Source organism: Oenanthe melanoleuca, chromosome 8 (genome assembly GCF_029582105.1).
Source record: "Oenanthe melanoleuca isolate GR-GAL-2019-014 chromosome 8, OMel1.0, whole genome shotgun sequence".
Taxonomy (NCBI): Eukaryota; Metazoa; Chordata; class Aves; order Passeriformes; family Muscicapidae; genus Oenanthe; species Oenanthe melanoleuca.
Genome location: NC_079342.1, coordinates 11571937 through 11588677, shown reverse-complemented (window position 1 = coordinate 11588677; position 16741 = coordinate 11571937). Strand labels below are relative to the sequence as shown.

General features: G+C 43.3%; 1 protein-coding gene across 1 annotated transcript in view; it reads right to left on the bottom strand.

The window, feature by feature from the left end:
* Positions 1 to 14134, bottom strand: part of ZNF644 (zinc finger protein 644) — a 72812-nt gene extending 58678 nt beyond the window's left edge. The window contains exon 1 of the mRNA XM_056497359.1: positions 14080 to 14134. The gene's annotated coding sequence lies outside the window, so the exon portion shown is untranslated. The remainder of the gene's footprint in view (positions 1 to 14079) is intronic.
* Between the last annotated feature and the right edge of the window lie 2607 nt (positions 14135 to 16741).

Genomic DNA, 16741 nt, shown 5'->3' with positions numbered 1-16741 from the left:
GGAAGAGTACCTGAACTGTCCTTCTCCCCAGTAACTACCCTCAGCTTAGTAAAAATTTGTGACAGCATCTAGTTGTTTTAAAGGCTCTGCCACTGTGACAGTAAAAAAATATGTACAGCCTAAACCAGGTAAAATTACTTGGAAAATAACAAAACTGAGATCTTAATAGGTATTAATTAATATGTTCAAAATACAACCATTTTTCTTGCACTGACACAGCTGTTCAATAAATGCACTGTTCAGCACTGATCACCCATATGATATGGTAAATAAAGATGGCATTTTCCTAAGTATGAATTATGATCTTGTCTGTACACAAAATCTGTATCCATTTAATCAGTAAAGAAATGGATACAGTACTGTCAACATGTAGACAAAATGCAGGGGGTAAAATTACATTGTATGGATCTATTCAATACTTATATTTTCAGCAGCCTTGTTTTCTGCAGGTATAATGCTGGCATTTTTCATCTGAGCACATCCTGTAACGATCCAGTTTATGGATGTGAGGAACAAGACTCTGATCCATTATGCACTTAAGTACAAGCTGATCCTTTGGACAACTTCTAGAAGAATCCAAACAGAACTGTTTGTGCAGAATTGCACTGAACTACTGTCCAAGACATGGCCATTATTGGAGTATTCCTAGTGCTTCAGTATTACAAAAGAAATATTCTAAAATAATTAATTGGTGTCATTAAACTGCTGTGGTGTTGAACACATATTGCACTCAAACATCTTGAATGTTGACAATTTATTATTTCAGGTTTTGTGACAATGCCTCTGTGGTAATATTTCTGCAAAATCTGTAAGATATAGGAAGGGGAAGTCTGCACACCATAGAGTGCTACAAAACTGAAGACCTGTCAAAACAAAATGAGCTATAAAAACAATAATATTCAAGCAACATCACTCTCATTAAACACCTAATGATGCCACAGGCATATTAGTGGGGAAATGCTCATGAGGCTCATGAAGAATTAGAGAAAAAAAAAATAAATAAAACCCCTTCTAAAACCGCTTGCCAAGCTGTTTGTACATTGTGCCGCAGGCAGTTTCTTGAAAAAGATGGAGACGTGAATGGAGACAGGCAGTGACTATTAGATGCTGATGATAGTGAGGGCAAGCAGAACTGATGCTAGAGATAAAGGGCTGCATTTTGTTTCCAGCCTCGCCTGTCCCAACATTTCATAGTATTTAATTTAATCTGTTACATAAGGCATTTCTCCTGTCTACGCTGCTCAGCAGCCATATTCTCCTTTCTGGTATGGATTGTCTTGGGAAACTTGCCAAGCTGTGACAGAGCAGTGCATAAAAGGAAATCATGCTCATAAGCTGGGGGTGGGGAGAGCTGCAGGTGAACAGATTCAGTGCAGCAATATATATACACTCTCCTGTCTCACAAACTGAGGGTTTAAATGAAAGGGGAGCCACAGTGCTGCTTTAAAAAGGTGCAGAGGGCTGCTAAAGACCCCAAGCATCCCAATCATTTGCTCCAGGGATGGTATGAGCATAGTGGAGCAGAACTGCTCAACACTGCACTGGCTGCTGCTTTGACAGATTGGAAGAAAAAAATAAGTAATTTCTCTTAAGACACCAAAAAAGCCACATCCAGTTTTGAAGCACATTTGTGATACCCAACACCTCTTTTACACCAAGGAAGGATCTAGACCTTTTAGTTAAAGACAGAGAGAAACACAGGTGGACACTGCCTCTTATAGGAGTAAGTTATTACCTGCCTGCCAGGACCTGCCTGCAATGTTTGGCATTTCCTATAAAATTCACTCAATGTTAATATTGATTATTTTGTTTATTAGTAGCCAAACTCTCAGGTAGCTGTTGGCTTTTTATCTCTATGCCTTAAAATGCTTTATAAAGGAGATCATTACTAACAAAGGGACACAGACATCTACATTTGGCCTTTGGCATGGAAAGAGTATCACAGCTCACCTGTAGATTGGCCAGCTCAGCTTTACTCTGGACACCTGTCCTGGAAACAATTAAAATATTGGGGGTGGGTGGAAGGATTTGTAGCTGACGTTCAGTAACACATCTACAGGAGATAAGGCAACCCTATACAATGTTGTGCCTGGCTGGAAGATGTGGAAGTCAAGGAGACTCGGCTTGAATTCTACAGCACTGCAGCAACCTCCAGGCATCTCCAGATCAGACCAAGATTCATTACTACAAGGTACTGCTGTGGATTCCTGCACTGAACAATTTTAACTGCTCCATCCCTGACAAGGATTTACTGTCCTTTCACCATTTTCACTTATTATAGTAAAAGACAGGTAAAGAAATGTGTTTGAGCTGATAAATTTTTTGGCAGTTTTGCACAGCACACAGACTAGGGTTTTTTATCTTAATGACCTGCAGCTGAAACAGATGTTTTGCTTTAGCGTTTTAAAGCACTTCACAAAACTTACCACTAATTTATTCTTTCACAGTGCATGGGGAAAAAAAAAACCAAAACAACTTGATATCGTTACTCACATAATAGAACAATGTGAAAAATGGAAACAGATGTGTCTCATTTAAGCATGAATAAGGAGGAAGAGAAAAAAGATGATGATGATGTACTAGTGATTAAGAGAAATACCACGGCTTGGTTAAGTCAAGACAATTTCTGATGGATCTCCAGTGAGTCCTGAAAGATCTTCCTAACAACTTGGTCCCTGATTCAGCAAGCACATGGAAGTGCTTAACTCCAGCTGTGGAGGTTGTCTCACATGATCCATTTATAATACTTTTAAAAGCTGTATAGCCAAATGAATGCGTTACAGTTAGGAGTTGAGGGATCAATGGTATTGTTCTGAAGACAGTAAGGCACTTAGTGTTTTCACAAACTACAGACATCAGAATTTGAATATCAGAATAAAGTCAAACTCAAAATACATTGTTCCTGAAACATAAGTGCTTTAATTTTCTGCAGCACAGACAGAGAACTGCAAGATCCATAAACAGCAGCCAGGGATCCACTGAGAGCTCCAGCCTTCCCCCTAAGGTGGGGGCGCAGCTCCGGGCTGCAGGGATCTGATCTGCTTTGGCAACTGCCTCTCACCAGAGACTATCCCTACAGAAAGAAAGGTCCAATTTCAGCTGCAGGGCCTTCCCCTTTAAAAACCATTTGTAAGCCTTCAGTGACATGAGTTTCATTGAGGAAAATGCAACCCTTTTAACAATCTACCACTGAGAAAAAAGTACTTGCAGGGATGCATTAAACCTGGAGAAGGGGCATATGCAAAGTGCCATTCTATTTCTGTGTCTCGTGGGATTTGGGTGAGACAAAGAACCCATCTTTTGTTTTTGGTATTAATTTTGTCTTAAGCCTGCCTTGGACAGTGAAGGTTCCAAGGCAGACCATCAGGCTCAGAGAAGACTGTTCCCACCCTCCCTCCTTCCAAACTAAAATCCAGGCCAAGAAATGTGTCCTTGGTCCCAGAGCCACTGCCGTGGCTCCCAATGGCCTCCAAGGTGACCTGGGGCTCTCACCACTGTCACAGGCAGTAAAACCCCACCTATGCTCACAGCCAGGAGTGAGGTGCAGAGATTTCTTGCACCACAGGAGATCCTCCTGGTATTTCCATTTCATCAGCCAGTTTTCACTCTTTATTACCCCAGAGCAAATGATCCTTTCTCCAGCCTAACTGAATTATTTTTGGTCCATCTGCAATAGAACGTCCATCCCCAACTGGATTAAGTGTAACTACTCCTGATGTTCCCAACAGGGAAGAAAGGCAAAAGAAATGTTCAGATTCCCCATGAATTACAGCACTGTTAAAAAATGAAATCCTTTCATTTCTAGACTGTTCCAATGTATCAGGAACCACGGGGTAGAAAACTAGAATAGTATAAAATTCCTTTTACAAAGGAATTCTTAGAAAGTAAAATTGAAAATAAGGATTCAAATATTCTTGTTTGACTTTTAAAGACAACATTTTATTTCTAGGAAACTGTCACTTTCCACTCAGCATTTTTAATATGAAAATAATGTTTCTGAATTTTTCACTGATTTCAGCCCAGTTGCCAAGAGAGATTTGGCCCTGTGTGCAGTCCACAGACTGTGTATGCAGAATTAATACTCTCATTAACATTACTATATGCAAATGCTCCCAAGATGCAAAAAGAGATTTGTATTTCAGATTAATATTTTATGGGAGTTATGTGTACATGATAAATGAATAAATGGAGGGACACAAGGGGACATGAAGAACATGTGCATCATGTGTGAGAACTGCATTAATTCTTAAATGTTTGCAATGGCCACAAGATGGTTAAGGAACAAAAAAGATTTATTATTGCAATTACATAGGCAGAGAGAATAAGGGAAGAAAAATGAGAGATCAAGGGAGTCGTTTCATGTTACAGTTTCTCCAGCTGCAGAGCTCGCTTCAGAGGATCTCCAGACCCTCCTGCCCCCATCCTTTCCACCCTATGTGCCTTCATTTACTTGGCCTCTCCTTCCTTCCCATATTGAGGGCCAGTACCATATAAAATCTCAGCACTAACACAGTGCTGTGGATATGAAAAATAGGCATGTCAGGGAGACTGAGAAGAGATCTCAGAATCTGGGTTCAAAAAGGAGAGTTATGTGGAAAAACTGTCCCTGATTTCCTGCTGTTTCAGCTTCTGCATCACCCCTTCCCTACCATTCCAGTTGTCCCTGTTCCACTGAAGCTTTACTGCTACTCTGGAATGACATGAAGCTCCCTCACACTTTAAGAAATGTAATACTGTATTTGTCCAAAAACCTACATGAGTAAAAGAAGATCCCTGAGGGGATATTATTAACTGCCTGCTACTTATCATTGATGGTTATTCTGAGAGACAACTCTCCTGTTTAATCTTTATGCTCTCGACAATAACCCTTCTCTCTTTTTAGTCAAGTGTTTAATTTTCTTGAAAGATTTTCTCTGACTTTAGTTATTATTGAAGGGGATTTTAATTTTACCCCAACTCTTTAATGGCTAAATCTTGCATATCCACTGTTTCAAATAGGGGTATTTCAGTTACTCTAAGTAAATAGTTCAAGGATTTGGTCTTGATAGGTAGCTGGAAAATTTCAAATCAAAACAAAATTGAAATTGCGGTTTCTTTTCCACTTTAGAATAGCGTTTTTTGTCTCCCTGGATGACCTGTCAGTGTATTGGAATAAGAAATGGATACTGCTAGACTGCTACAGAGCATACTCCCATGTCAGCACAGTTTCATCAGCAGGAGTGGCAGCTCTGTATGGGAAATCAGTTAGCTGGTTATTTCATCTGCAGCTGATCAAAGATAAACAAGATAAAAAAGACAAACAAAGGAAAACAGTGATGCAGAATATATTCTTACTTTCCTAGCCTCCACAGGCAATATTATAGCTAAATTTCCTCTAATTATTTATAGTAGAACTTTAAGAAAAAAAATAGGAGAAAAATAAAGGGAAAGAAAAACCAAAAGAGGTTCAGAAGAAAGCAAAGCCCAGAAACCCTTGAAACTTTCTCACTGCCCCTTCTAACAAGTATTCTCAATCCTTCCCTATTATCACTGCATTCCACAGCACAGTTTAAGTCCAGGTCATTGGTAAATATCTAATAATATAACAGCTAAATTTAGAGCAGCCCATTGAGCAAGGAAAGATTGGACCATAGGACTGAAAAGTCTTTTTGGGAGGCTAGTTTTGTTTTGTTGTCCTAGGTACTCCAGTTTCCAATGACCTTGTTGTCTGTCATAATTACAGTGCACAACATTCTCCTGTTCCTGGAGCCAATAAATTATTAGAGGGCCTATGACTTTGCCTGCATTCCCAATATTGGTTCACTGTCTTTTCTTGTCTGATCTGGATGTCTGGGCATGGAAACACAGCCTGTCTGCTCCCTCCCAGGCAGGCACTCTCCTTCTCTGGTTCCCATGTTCAAAATGGGAGCTTGGTACATCTTAAAGCCTGAAGCAAGACTATCATTTGCTTATCTTCCTTGCCCCTTTTCCACAATAACCCATCCTCATTGCTAACCTCCCTCCCAACATGGACTTGCTCACAGGCTGCAATCAGAGAGGTGCCAGGAACTGTACAGGACACAGCTGCTCCACAACCAGGAGTTCAGATGAGTAAAGATGGAGTGAAAGTAAGCAGAGCCAAATGCTAGGTGGCAGACATTAGAAAATATAGATCTAAATCTATACATCTGAACCTTATGAACCCCACTCTATAAAAACAATGTTGAAATACTTCCTTATTTCTTAAGAAAGTTACCAGGGTTAATAAATGAATGCTCACATAACACTATACTGTCAGAAGAATATTTTTCCTAAATCAAAATGTTTTCAAATATTTCAATAGATGATAGAAATTAATTTTACAAACAGGTATAACAGAGACTATAAATAGTAATAATCTCAAAATAATCCCCTTAAGACTCTTCTAATATTGCAAAATCTTTCAGACTGAGTATGCAATTCTCCTGTTGCACTTCTGTTGAGGCAATTGGACTCAGCAGCCCCATTTGCTTTCTAGCATTAGATGCCAGAGTACACAACAGTATGGGTGGAAAGAACACAGCAAGAGTGAGGTGTCATCACCAAAGAAATGGAGCAACAGACTTGAGAAGAGCATGATTCTCACAGCAGGCCAGCTGAAGTGGCAGCTGTGCATTTCTGGGCCAGTACCAAGCGTCCACTACCATCTTAGAAGAGCATCATGGCTTTCAATTTTATCCTGATTGACTCATACATATTTTCCAACAGTACCATTGCTTTTCATGAAGTACTGGTTCTGCCCCAGCACAGGACAAACTTCTCCAGTACTTAATTTTCCTACCCTCTGAGGCTCAAACGAGACGTGCGAACAATCTTTGTGTGCTGCCCTTCACACCTGCAATCAAATCTTCCCTGCTTAATGCACCGTGGGCTGTTGCTCTGAAACAGAGGACATTAACAGTTCACAAAAAATAAACTCCTGCAGATTAATCACCTGGCTTCTTCATGGGCACAATTCCAATCAGCAGACAGTGTGAAAGCAGAGCATCTCCATGCACACTGCCTGACTGATAAGTGCATTAGCTGATCCCCATGCCTGGCTTTGACAAGCAAATAGCACATGAGTCTTATTTTATTGCTTTTTTCAAATATATACCAGAGGTATCCAAATGTCACTATATTCACAGAAATTAACAATATGCAGCCATTTCATGATTCTCCTGGTGTTCCCCCCCTTCCTGCCCCAGGAAAATAGTATCTATTTAATGCTTCTTGATTTTAAAGTGAGTGTTTTATTGCTTTCTGAACAGCAGTTAACTGTTAGGTTATCACTTCTGCATCCACCACACAGTAATCCTTGCAAAGACACGGACCTCAATTCATCTTGAGAACTACACTTTGCTGGAAACTGCCCCCTGATTAAGGGTTTTCCTGCTCCTACTGGTAAATCACTAGTAGTTTTATGGTGACTCAGTTTGACCAGTGCATTTTGGTATAGCAGCCATAGTACTAAAAAAAGGCAGGATTAAGTGCTGGACAAAAGGATGACAAACCCATCAAAAGCCCTTTGCCAAACCTTGACCATGGCATAGGCAGGACACAGTGCTTAATTTGCTGGAGAAACAGAGAAAAGAAACAGCCAAACAACCGGCTGTGCTGTCAGCACACTTTCCCCCATTCCACTGCAAAATAAGTTCAGAAAAGACTAACAGGATATGGCACTAAACAGTTAAACAGACTTGAAATGCTCCAATTTATGTAATGACAATACCCTTCCATCACCACAACCCACCTCTTCACCTCTGCCTGCCTCAGCTCTCCATGGTTCAGAAGCCTTTTTGAACAGAATGATTCTAGCATAACATGAAAGAAATACCAGCTTTATCTTTTCATCATTTCTTACTCATCTCCTTTCTCTTGCTGGGTCAATCTCAGTCTCAATGAACTCCTAATTTTGCCTATAGCAGGTAATAATGACTCCTTATTCTTATTTCATATATCTGTGAGCTTGTTTCCCATGTTTCCATTTTTATAGCCCTTAGAAGCTACAGGAACATGCTGCTTTGATTGCCTTTACCTTATCCTTCCTATGGGTCAGTGGCACACCTGAAGTAAACCAGGACTGTTGTTTCTAACATCAGTCACTCTTCAGCTGGAAGGCAGAGCTCTGTTGGCAGGGAGACTCCAGAGCAAAGCAGAAGACAGTGGAGTCTTTGATGGTAACTGTGTACTTCAGCTCCCACCTGTTAACAGGTATCCATGGCACCACTGTTCCCCTGGCTCTGTTTCCATCTGATCATTTTGTGTTGCTATTGGAGCATTTCAGTAAACAGGACCCAGAGCAGGGTGTCTGCCTGCTCTGTGACCATGCACCAAGGCCAAATCCTCCACAGTTTAAAAGTAAAAAAAAGCTGTGATGTTTTCCTGGGCTGAGAATTTGGTCCTACAGTATTAATGTTATTCTGCCACCAAGCAGGGCTCTTTTCAGGTGAGATACTGAATAGCATTTGACTAAAACCAATATGAGTAGAGTGTCCACAGCACCACAAATCCCCCTGAAGCAGTCCTTTAGAAAGAACGACCTGGATGCTACAAAGTGAGCCATAAATTTGGAGATCTCATAAATATAACAGCACTTCAAACTGGACATCTTTGTAGCCCTTCAGTGTCCACTGGAGTCACAAGCCCTGGAGTTGGGTATATTAATTCACCACATCTTCAAGGAGGCAAAAACACTGCTGAGAGGAATGCAAACATGTTTGCTTTATAATGACACATAAAGACTCTGCCTGGAGTCTCCCAAACAAGCCTTCCCTTTCCTTCAGTGGCATGAGAACAGTGCACTACATGCTTTAAATGGGATTCAAGTCACTTTTTCATTGCTACTAGAGCAGGTACTGCTGGAGATAAAAGCAACTGTCTCAGAAAAGCAGGTATGACATCTGGTACATAGCACCAAAAATAAATCTTTAACTTCCCCTCATACCTGCCAAACCTCTTCCAAGGAAATAAGCCTGGGAAATATTACAAATACACACTTCTCTCTGATTTCAAAGGAAGAACTGACCTATTTTTTCTTTGCCCATTTAAAACATTTCCTATGAGAAGATCAGTTTGCTAAAACAATAGGCTATGCTTGGAATAATCCCAATCATAAAACAAAACTGCATGCATATGAAAAGGGCAAATGGCCTGATGTTTGTACTGGAGGTAATGCAGGCTAACACCACTATTTATAGTGCAGCAGCACCTTAGGGACCCAGTCATGCTCAGTACACCCACTTTGTACATGCTATATAAACATGAAATCTGATAGTCTCTCTTCTGCAGTGTTCTCATCATACTGGTGATTTATGGAAACTGGTTCTGTAATGCCGTATAATTTGGGAGTGGTCCTTTGTGAAATCATTTTCTCTGGTTATATTTGTGTAGTAAGTATTTTCCATATCCTTTTCAACAGCTGACCTGGCTTACAAGAAGACAAGAGATTTGTGTATTGGTGAAGATGACCTACTTAAATCAGGAACAATTAAAGACCCAGTTCCTATTTACAAGCTTGTGTAAGGAACCACACACACACAAATCAAAATGAAGATGCCAGGAAATGTTTCTCAGTGCTACTCAGTGCTACAATTCTGGTCATACAGCAGGGTCTAAGATGGGGGGAAACAATAAAAGGAAGTGCTTGTGATTCATTATTAGCAATGTAAATAGGACACATTTGGAGCCTGTCATCATCCTGATCGCTCATCTGCTTTTATTAGTCCTCATTCTTTATTCTTATTGTCTTGTTTTCTGTGCTTGTCGTTAAAGTTAGTTATATTATAGGCATCTGTTTAGCATATTCTATATGAAAATGCAAATAGAGATGAAAACCACCCGTTAAATAAATATATGCAGCTTCCATGTCATGTACATATTTGACTGCAGCATGTCAAACACAAAAGAATAATCACTTCCTAAGTCTGAATGTTCATTATGTGCATTACTTTTTTACCAGCAGATGGCAGTTTACCATTGCTTCAAATAATAGGTTATTTAGTTAATGTTAAAGTACTGTGTGGTTGGTAAAAAACTTTCAGCTCATTTCAAAGCTAATTTTTAATTCAATTTTCTTCTGCATCATGCCCTCTACAAAATATAATCAGGACCGAGCTATTTGCTTCAGTTTACAGTCCTGCCACTGACCAATGCTAAGCATTACCTAAACAGCCCCCTGACAGCAAGTTCATGCAGCACCAGTGGGTATTATCTAGCCTCAAACACTCACTGCTGCTACCAGCCCCTTAAAGCACACCTCACACTCCCCAACTCCAAGTCTGTATTTGGAAAACTGTGCAAAACATTATTAACACTGGCAGCAGGGGCAAGATGAGGGAATACGACTGTACAAAGAGGCCAGTGATTTATTTGCTGCTGCATTACATTGAAACTGTCTGAATTTTAGGTAACAAAGAGTTAAAACTTCCACCCGAGCAATGCTGGCCACCTCCTGCACTGCAGCCAAGGAGGACCAAGGGCAGCAGGGAGTCTGTGCCAGGAGATGCAGCCTACAGGGGCTTTCAGAAATCCTGCTGCTGCCCAAGGCCATCCTTTAACCCAGACAGAGCTCAACTACGAGCCCATCCTGCCCTCCCTAACAGGGCTGCAAATGCAAGTTTTCCCAGTGAAACACTCCAGCAAGGAGCACAAGCACAATGAAAGGACAGGTCTGTCTAATGCTGCTGTAAAATCTGGGCATCAACTGACACATACACACCTCACAGGCACAGCAGTGCCATCCACCCCCTAAAACCAGGCACCAGGAAGAGATTCATGCTGCAAAAGCCTCACTCTCCACTGACCATGTGATGACATTGCTCATTTTATGTCAGCCCATCTTCCCTTCCTGCCCCAAAAACTTCCTCCTTTGTGTCAATACCAGCATCCAGGTCAGCCCCACGTGGTAGCTCACAGTTGGATTTGTTCCCTCATCCAACTCTGCCATCCACCACAACAAATGGTCCTCCTAGCTGCATCAGCCACAGAGATTTGTGCTGAATTAAAGCAATCAAATGACTCCTGGCTTCCCAGGGAAGCAGAACTCCTCTCACACCACAGGTGTGGCTCTTACTACATGGTGGCATTTCAGGCACAAATCTGTAGTAATTATGTCAAGATGGACTCAACTGGCACCAACACCAGTCTTTTGTTAAAAACTTTTCATGCCTTCTCTCCATAGACTTTTCTCAGGCAAGTTCACATAGCACTGACTCCTCTCTGCAAGTTTTCTTCTTCCTTCTGCATGAGAGCTAAACCCAAGCTGTCCCTTACCTCCTTACAGCACAGCCAGCAGACTCCATCCTAAACTGCAGCAGATTCCAACTCCAACAGCAACTGTCTCTTGCCAAGCTGACCCACTCTTTCATAACACCCATCCCCATTGGGCAGGCAAGGCTGTTTCCACTCCTTGGCAATAAGTACAGCTGTAATTCATTGGGAAAGACTGCCTCCTGCACTGTCCTTTCAACCCATCCTTCCACACACATCCATTTCTACCAGCTCACCAGCCACTGATCACAAAGGTGGGTTGAAGCAGACTGTACAGAGGGTAGGAAGGAGGAAAGGACTCCCATCAACTGCCCACAGGCTGAGGACAGACTAGTTTTGTGGCTAGACGGGGCTTTTGTAAATTTGATTTTTTTGCTTTGCTTACAGAGGAAACTGCCCTTTTCCGAGGGCTGCACAGATCCTTTCAAGTCCTGCAACTCTTGTATTCTCACACTGAAGTGGCTAACAAGAGATCCAGAGATCACTTTGCATCTGCTAAAGAACTAAACAAACCTAAAAGTTCCAGAACAGAGTACTGACACACACCACGCTGTAATCTATCTTGGGAATACAGTGTTTCCTTTTATAAGTATTCCCACATAGCCGCTTTTTAATGATCTGCAGACACACACAAATTCACTGGTGGTATTAAATTAGAACTGAAAAACAACAGAGACAGAAAATGCAATTACAAATGGGAAAAAGAAATTAAAAAATAGAGGAAGGAGAAAGGAAATATAACAACATTTGGGAAAAACAGGAGAGCATTATGGTGTGGGGAACAATAAGACATATAGATGGTATCAGGTACAGATTGACCAAGGGATATCAAATATGTAACAAGAGGAACAGCTCAGCAGTAGGAGGGAAAAGACTAACAGTTCTTTTTTCCTCAATGCTGAAGACTCCTGCAGATGCAGGACACTGGATACCCTTTGTGGTGAAGTCCTCATGCATAGAGCTGTGCCTGTAAAACAACATGGATACAGTTCCAACAGCCTTTTGTTGGAACAAAAAGCAAATGGAATCACATAAGAATCACATAATGACTTTTTATAATTCCTAAACAATCATATAACCAGAAAATACATGCTGATCAACCTCTCTTCTTCATGTGGACAACTGTGTAAGTAAAGGTGATGTCCATGTGAGCCTGACACCATCCTATCAACTTCTGTTTCCATCTGAGAAATCCCTTAAAGAACATTCAGAGTAGGTTTAACATCCATTATCACTGTTATTCCATTCCTAAGAGAATGGATTTCAAAACTGTATTTTCCAGTTGAAGATTAAAGAGCTACTAGACTTCTGACCTTCTTTAACAAAATAAAATTCCACTGCATCTCAAAAGCTAAACATTAATATTGACGAGATTTGCTGTTATTTTAGTAAATGTTAGCAGCAAACATTTAACATTCCCATTACTTTCCCACCCAAACCTCATTACTCATGCTAAGAAGCAAACTGGGTTTCTTATCCCCTCATGTTGCCTTCCTCTTGTGCTCAGGGATACCTGCCATGTCAGACCCCAGCTTTTCTGCCTGGCTTCACAAAGTAAAAGGAGGTTGCTGCCTCAGGGCATAAAGAGGGCAGCTTTTCACGCCTGTGATGCACAGGTACCCCGCTGACCTTTTAAGCAGCCTGCTGCCCTCCAGGGAGGCTGCTGGAGCAGGGGGAATGCTGCTGGCTCACCGCATGGCACACGTGCAAAGAGCGGCTCCCCACATCTGATGTTGTGGTATGTGCTTGGCACTGGAAAGCAGCACACATTGCTGCAGAGTGCAAGGCAAGACAGGGATTCTTCACTGCATGTCAGCAAGGGGTGGAAGTCCATTTAGCTAGCCTTGCATTTCTTAGAGACACACCACTTCATACTGCAGGCAGTCACAGCACTGGCCTCTGACTACAGCATGCATCCCCAGAATCATGGAGGGGACAGGACACGGCGAGATAAGACAAATGTCTCATTAAGGGACAGAGCTGGGCCCTCACAATTTCACCCTGCAGAGCCGCAAACTCCTGGCCCTGCTGCTGGGGAAAACAGAGAGAAAATCCCACATCCTGATAAGAATCCAAAGCAAAACTACACCCTGTGGATTTTGTCTGAGGTATGGCATTGCCTAAATCCGATCTAATTGCCATGCAAGATAGGATGAAGAATCTCTTCATTCCCCAGAATCTGTCCCAAAGGCTGAGCACTCTTAGCACTCATAATCTTGTGCACTGAGTCATATCAAAGTAACGTGGCAGGACTCAGCCTAGGTTTGCCACACTTCCTCCAGATCTGAGTCTAAAAACCAGGGTGTGCATTCTCTTCCTCCACTTTATCCAGGCTTTATACCTAAAGCAGAGCAGGAACTAGGTGAATTATCTGCTGTCAGCACCTTCTACGTTTTTAAGTTCTCTATCTAGGCACAGAAGAGCCATAGTAATGAAAAACTACATTATCTCACTTTGCATCAGATTTTCCACCTCCCTCTGTGATTTACTATGCCAAAATCTCTGCTATTTGAGTGATATGGAAAGCAGGAGATGGAGGCTCAAAACCTGCAATTTTGCCTAGAATATGCAGCAAATAGACTCTAATTAGAAATTAATATTTATGAGCTATGTTCCTCTAACATAATTCGTTCTGCCCCAAAGTATCACGAGTCACTTAGAAGACAATAAGGTTTGAGGTGAAGTCTCTTAAGAAGAGAAGCACAGCAGATGGCGTGTGGGGAGCAGCAGCCTAAAGGCTGAGAGGACCTGGCTCGGCAGAGAGAGGGGCAGAGGAGCCCACGGACAGGAGGGCTCCGAGACATTAAATACCTGCTGGCTGAGAGCCGGGAGAGCTGCAACAACCCAGAGGGGCTGGTCCGCATCAGCTGCGCAGGGCTGCGGGCTCCTTCCCGGCGGAGGCGGACGTGGGGCGTCACGTGCGGCCGTGTCCCCGCAGCCCGGCTTCCTGCGGCCGCGTCCCCTCAGCCGCGTCCCCTCAGCCGTGTCCCCGCAGCCCGGCTTCCTGCGTCCCCTCAGCCGCGTCCCCTCAGCCGTGTCCCCGCAGCCCGGCTTCCTGCGGCCGCGTCCCCTCAGCCGCGTCCCCTCAGCCGTGTCCCCGCAGCCCGGCTTCCTGCGTCCCCTCAGCCGTGTCCCTTCAGCCCGGCTTCCTGCGTCCCCTCAGCCGTGTCCCCTCAGCCGTGTTCCTTCAGCCAGGCTCCCTCCAGCCTGGCTGCCTGCGGCCGTGTCCCCTCAGCCGTGTCCCTTCAGCCCGGCTTCCTGCGTCCGCGTCCCCTCAGCCGTGTCCCCTCAGCCGTGTCCCCGCAGCCCGGCTTCCTGCGTCCCCTCAGCCGTGCGCCCTCAGCCGTGTCCCCGCAGCCTGGCTTCCTGCGTCCCCTCAGCCGTGTCCCTTCAGCCCGGCTTCCTGCGTCCCCTCAGCCGTGTCCCCTCAGCCGTGTTCCTTCAGCCAGGCTCCCTCCAGCCTGGCTGCCTGCGGCCGTGTCCCCTCAGCCGTGTCCCTTCAGCCCGGCTTCCTGCGTCCGCGTCCCCTCAGCCGTGTCCCCTCAGCCGTGTCCCCGCAGCCCGGCTTCCTGCGTCCCCTCAGCCGTGTCCCCTCAGCCGTGTCCCCGCAGCCCGACTTCCTGCGGCCGCGTCCCCTCAGCCGTGTTCCCTCGGCCCCGCTCCAGTGGCCGTGGCCCTTCACCCGTGTCCCTGTGGCCGTGTCCCCTCAGCCCCGCTCCTGTGGCCGTGTCCCCTCGGAGGGCAGAGCCTTTGTCAGCGGGGAAGGGCCGCTGTTTCACTGGGACAATGTCCCTGAACAACATCCCTGCCTTTGCCTGGTGGTTTGTAGAACTAAGTCCTAGAGAAATGAATCCCCTCCAAAACGGAGCTTCCACACAACTGGATGCTTAAAGAAATTGCACCACAATGTGTATAGCAAAGTTAGGAATTAAACACTGGGGACAAATTCAGGATTTACTGCATGTATCAAGGAGGCCTTGTCCCATCAGAAGTCAACTGATGACTAAAACCAGGAACAAAGCAAACACGGAGCACCTGCAGGACAGAGAATACCCTCGAATGAAGCAAACAGCTAGAAAACCCCCAAACCACTAGAGTTCTATCCCCTTTCACCTCCTAGCAGTATGTAAACACAGGAAGGTCAAACCTGGCCAGAACTAAGTTTTCTCCAAGAACCCGTGTTTTTAGTCCAGCAAGTGAGATCTTTGCACAAGCTCCACACTCCTGCATACCATACAGTTCTCCTCGGCTAGGGTGTGGGACAACACAGATGAATTCTTCAGCCAAGACTCATCTCTATGGCAAAAACAATGAATTAAGAATACCACCCTGGGCCAGCAGGTCCTGTACATTAGAAGCACTGCAAGGGTTAATAAAAGAAATGGGAGGATATACTGAGTTTCAGTTACAGCTTGTATAGTGAATGTAAGGATCCTTATTCAGGAGTGAATTCTACTCAATGAAACTCAAATTTTAAGTAAATGCAAATAGCCTGCACTGCAAATGTGAAAAATAAACAAAATATCATTTAATTTAATTTGAGTGCCCAAGCAAGTAATTTTCAAGTCTGTTTAATGTTTAGGAAGAAAAAGCCTTAGTTCAGTCTCTGCAAATGGTTTTAGTTACTTCTGTGACTTTCCATCTCTTGAGGATAATCTACTCCTAATAAGGACAATTGCTTAGATTTATTACCCCACTGAGGTCTTGTTAAAGATCTAACAACAATCTTATTTAAATGAAAAGGACAATAGAATCTTTAAAGTCAGTGTAGAGTTTAATTAAAACCTGAAACAGAATCAATGTCTTTATGCATTAGAAAAGCAAAAACAGGTTTCAAAACTGTTAAACTACATGTAATTGGCATAAACTATCCATTGAGCAAAAAAAAAGTCAGACTATCGTATGGAAATTTGAGTCTATTAATAAATAAAAAACCCTGATACATGTGCATAGCACCATATTTCTGCATGCATTTTTTTATTTGCCTAATTTGCTAAGCATATCTTAGAGCAAACATGAAACAAGCTAGCTGTTAAGTTGAACAAATCCAAAAGGGACAAAAAGAGACTGATTGAAATCAATGCATTAACATGAACCAGTATTTAAAAACGTTTCATAATGTTCCCAAAGAGAGCATGTTAACTGCAGCAGTCTCAGTGCAAAACTGCTGTAATCTGTTCCCATGCAGTCATTATTCATACATGGGAGTATACAGCTCCTACAGTCATTTTTCATGCATGAATAGTTTAAAACCCAAAATCACTGACATAAATCCGCAAGGGACACCTCCCTTTTGGAAGCTAACATCTCGAGAACTCCGGGAAGGAATGCGAAGCCAGATACCAGTCCGGTGATGACACAACTTTTCAGTAGGGAAGGATCTGCGTGCAGCCCCGCTCCGACCGCAGGCGCACCCAAGCCTTCCCGAGCCCTAGAGCCACCGCCGGCCTCTGGGGTCCCGTTTGCAGGGCCA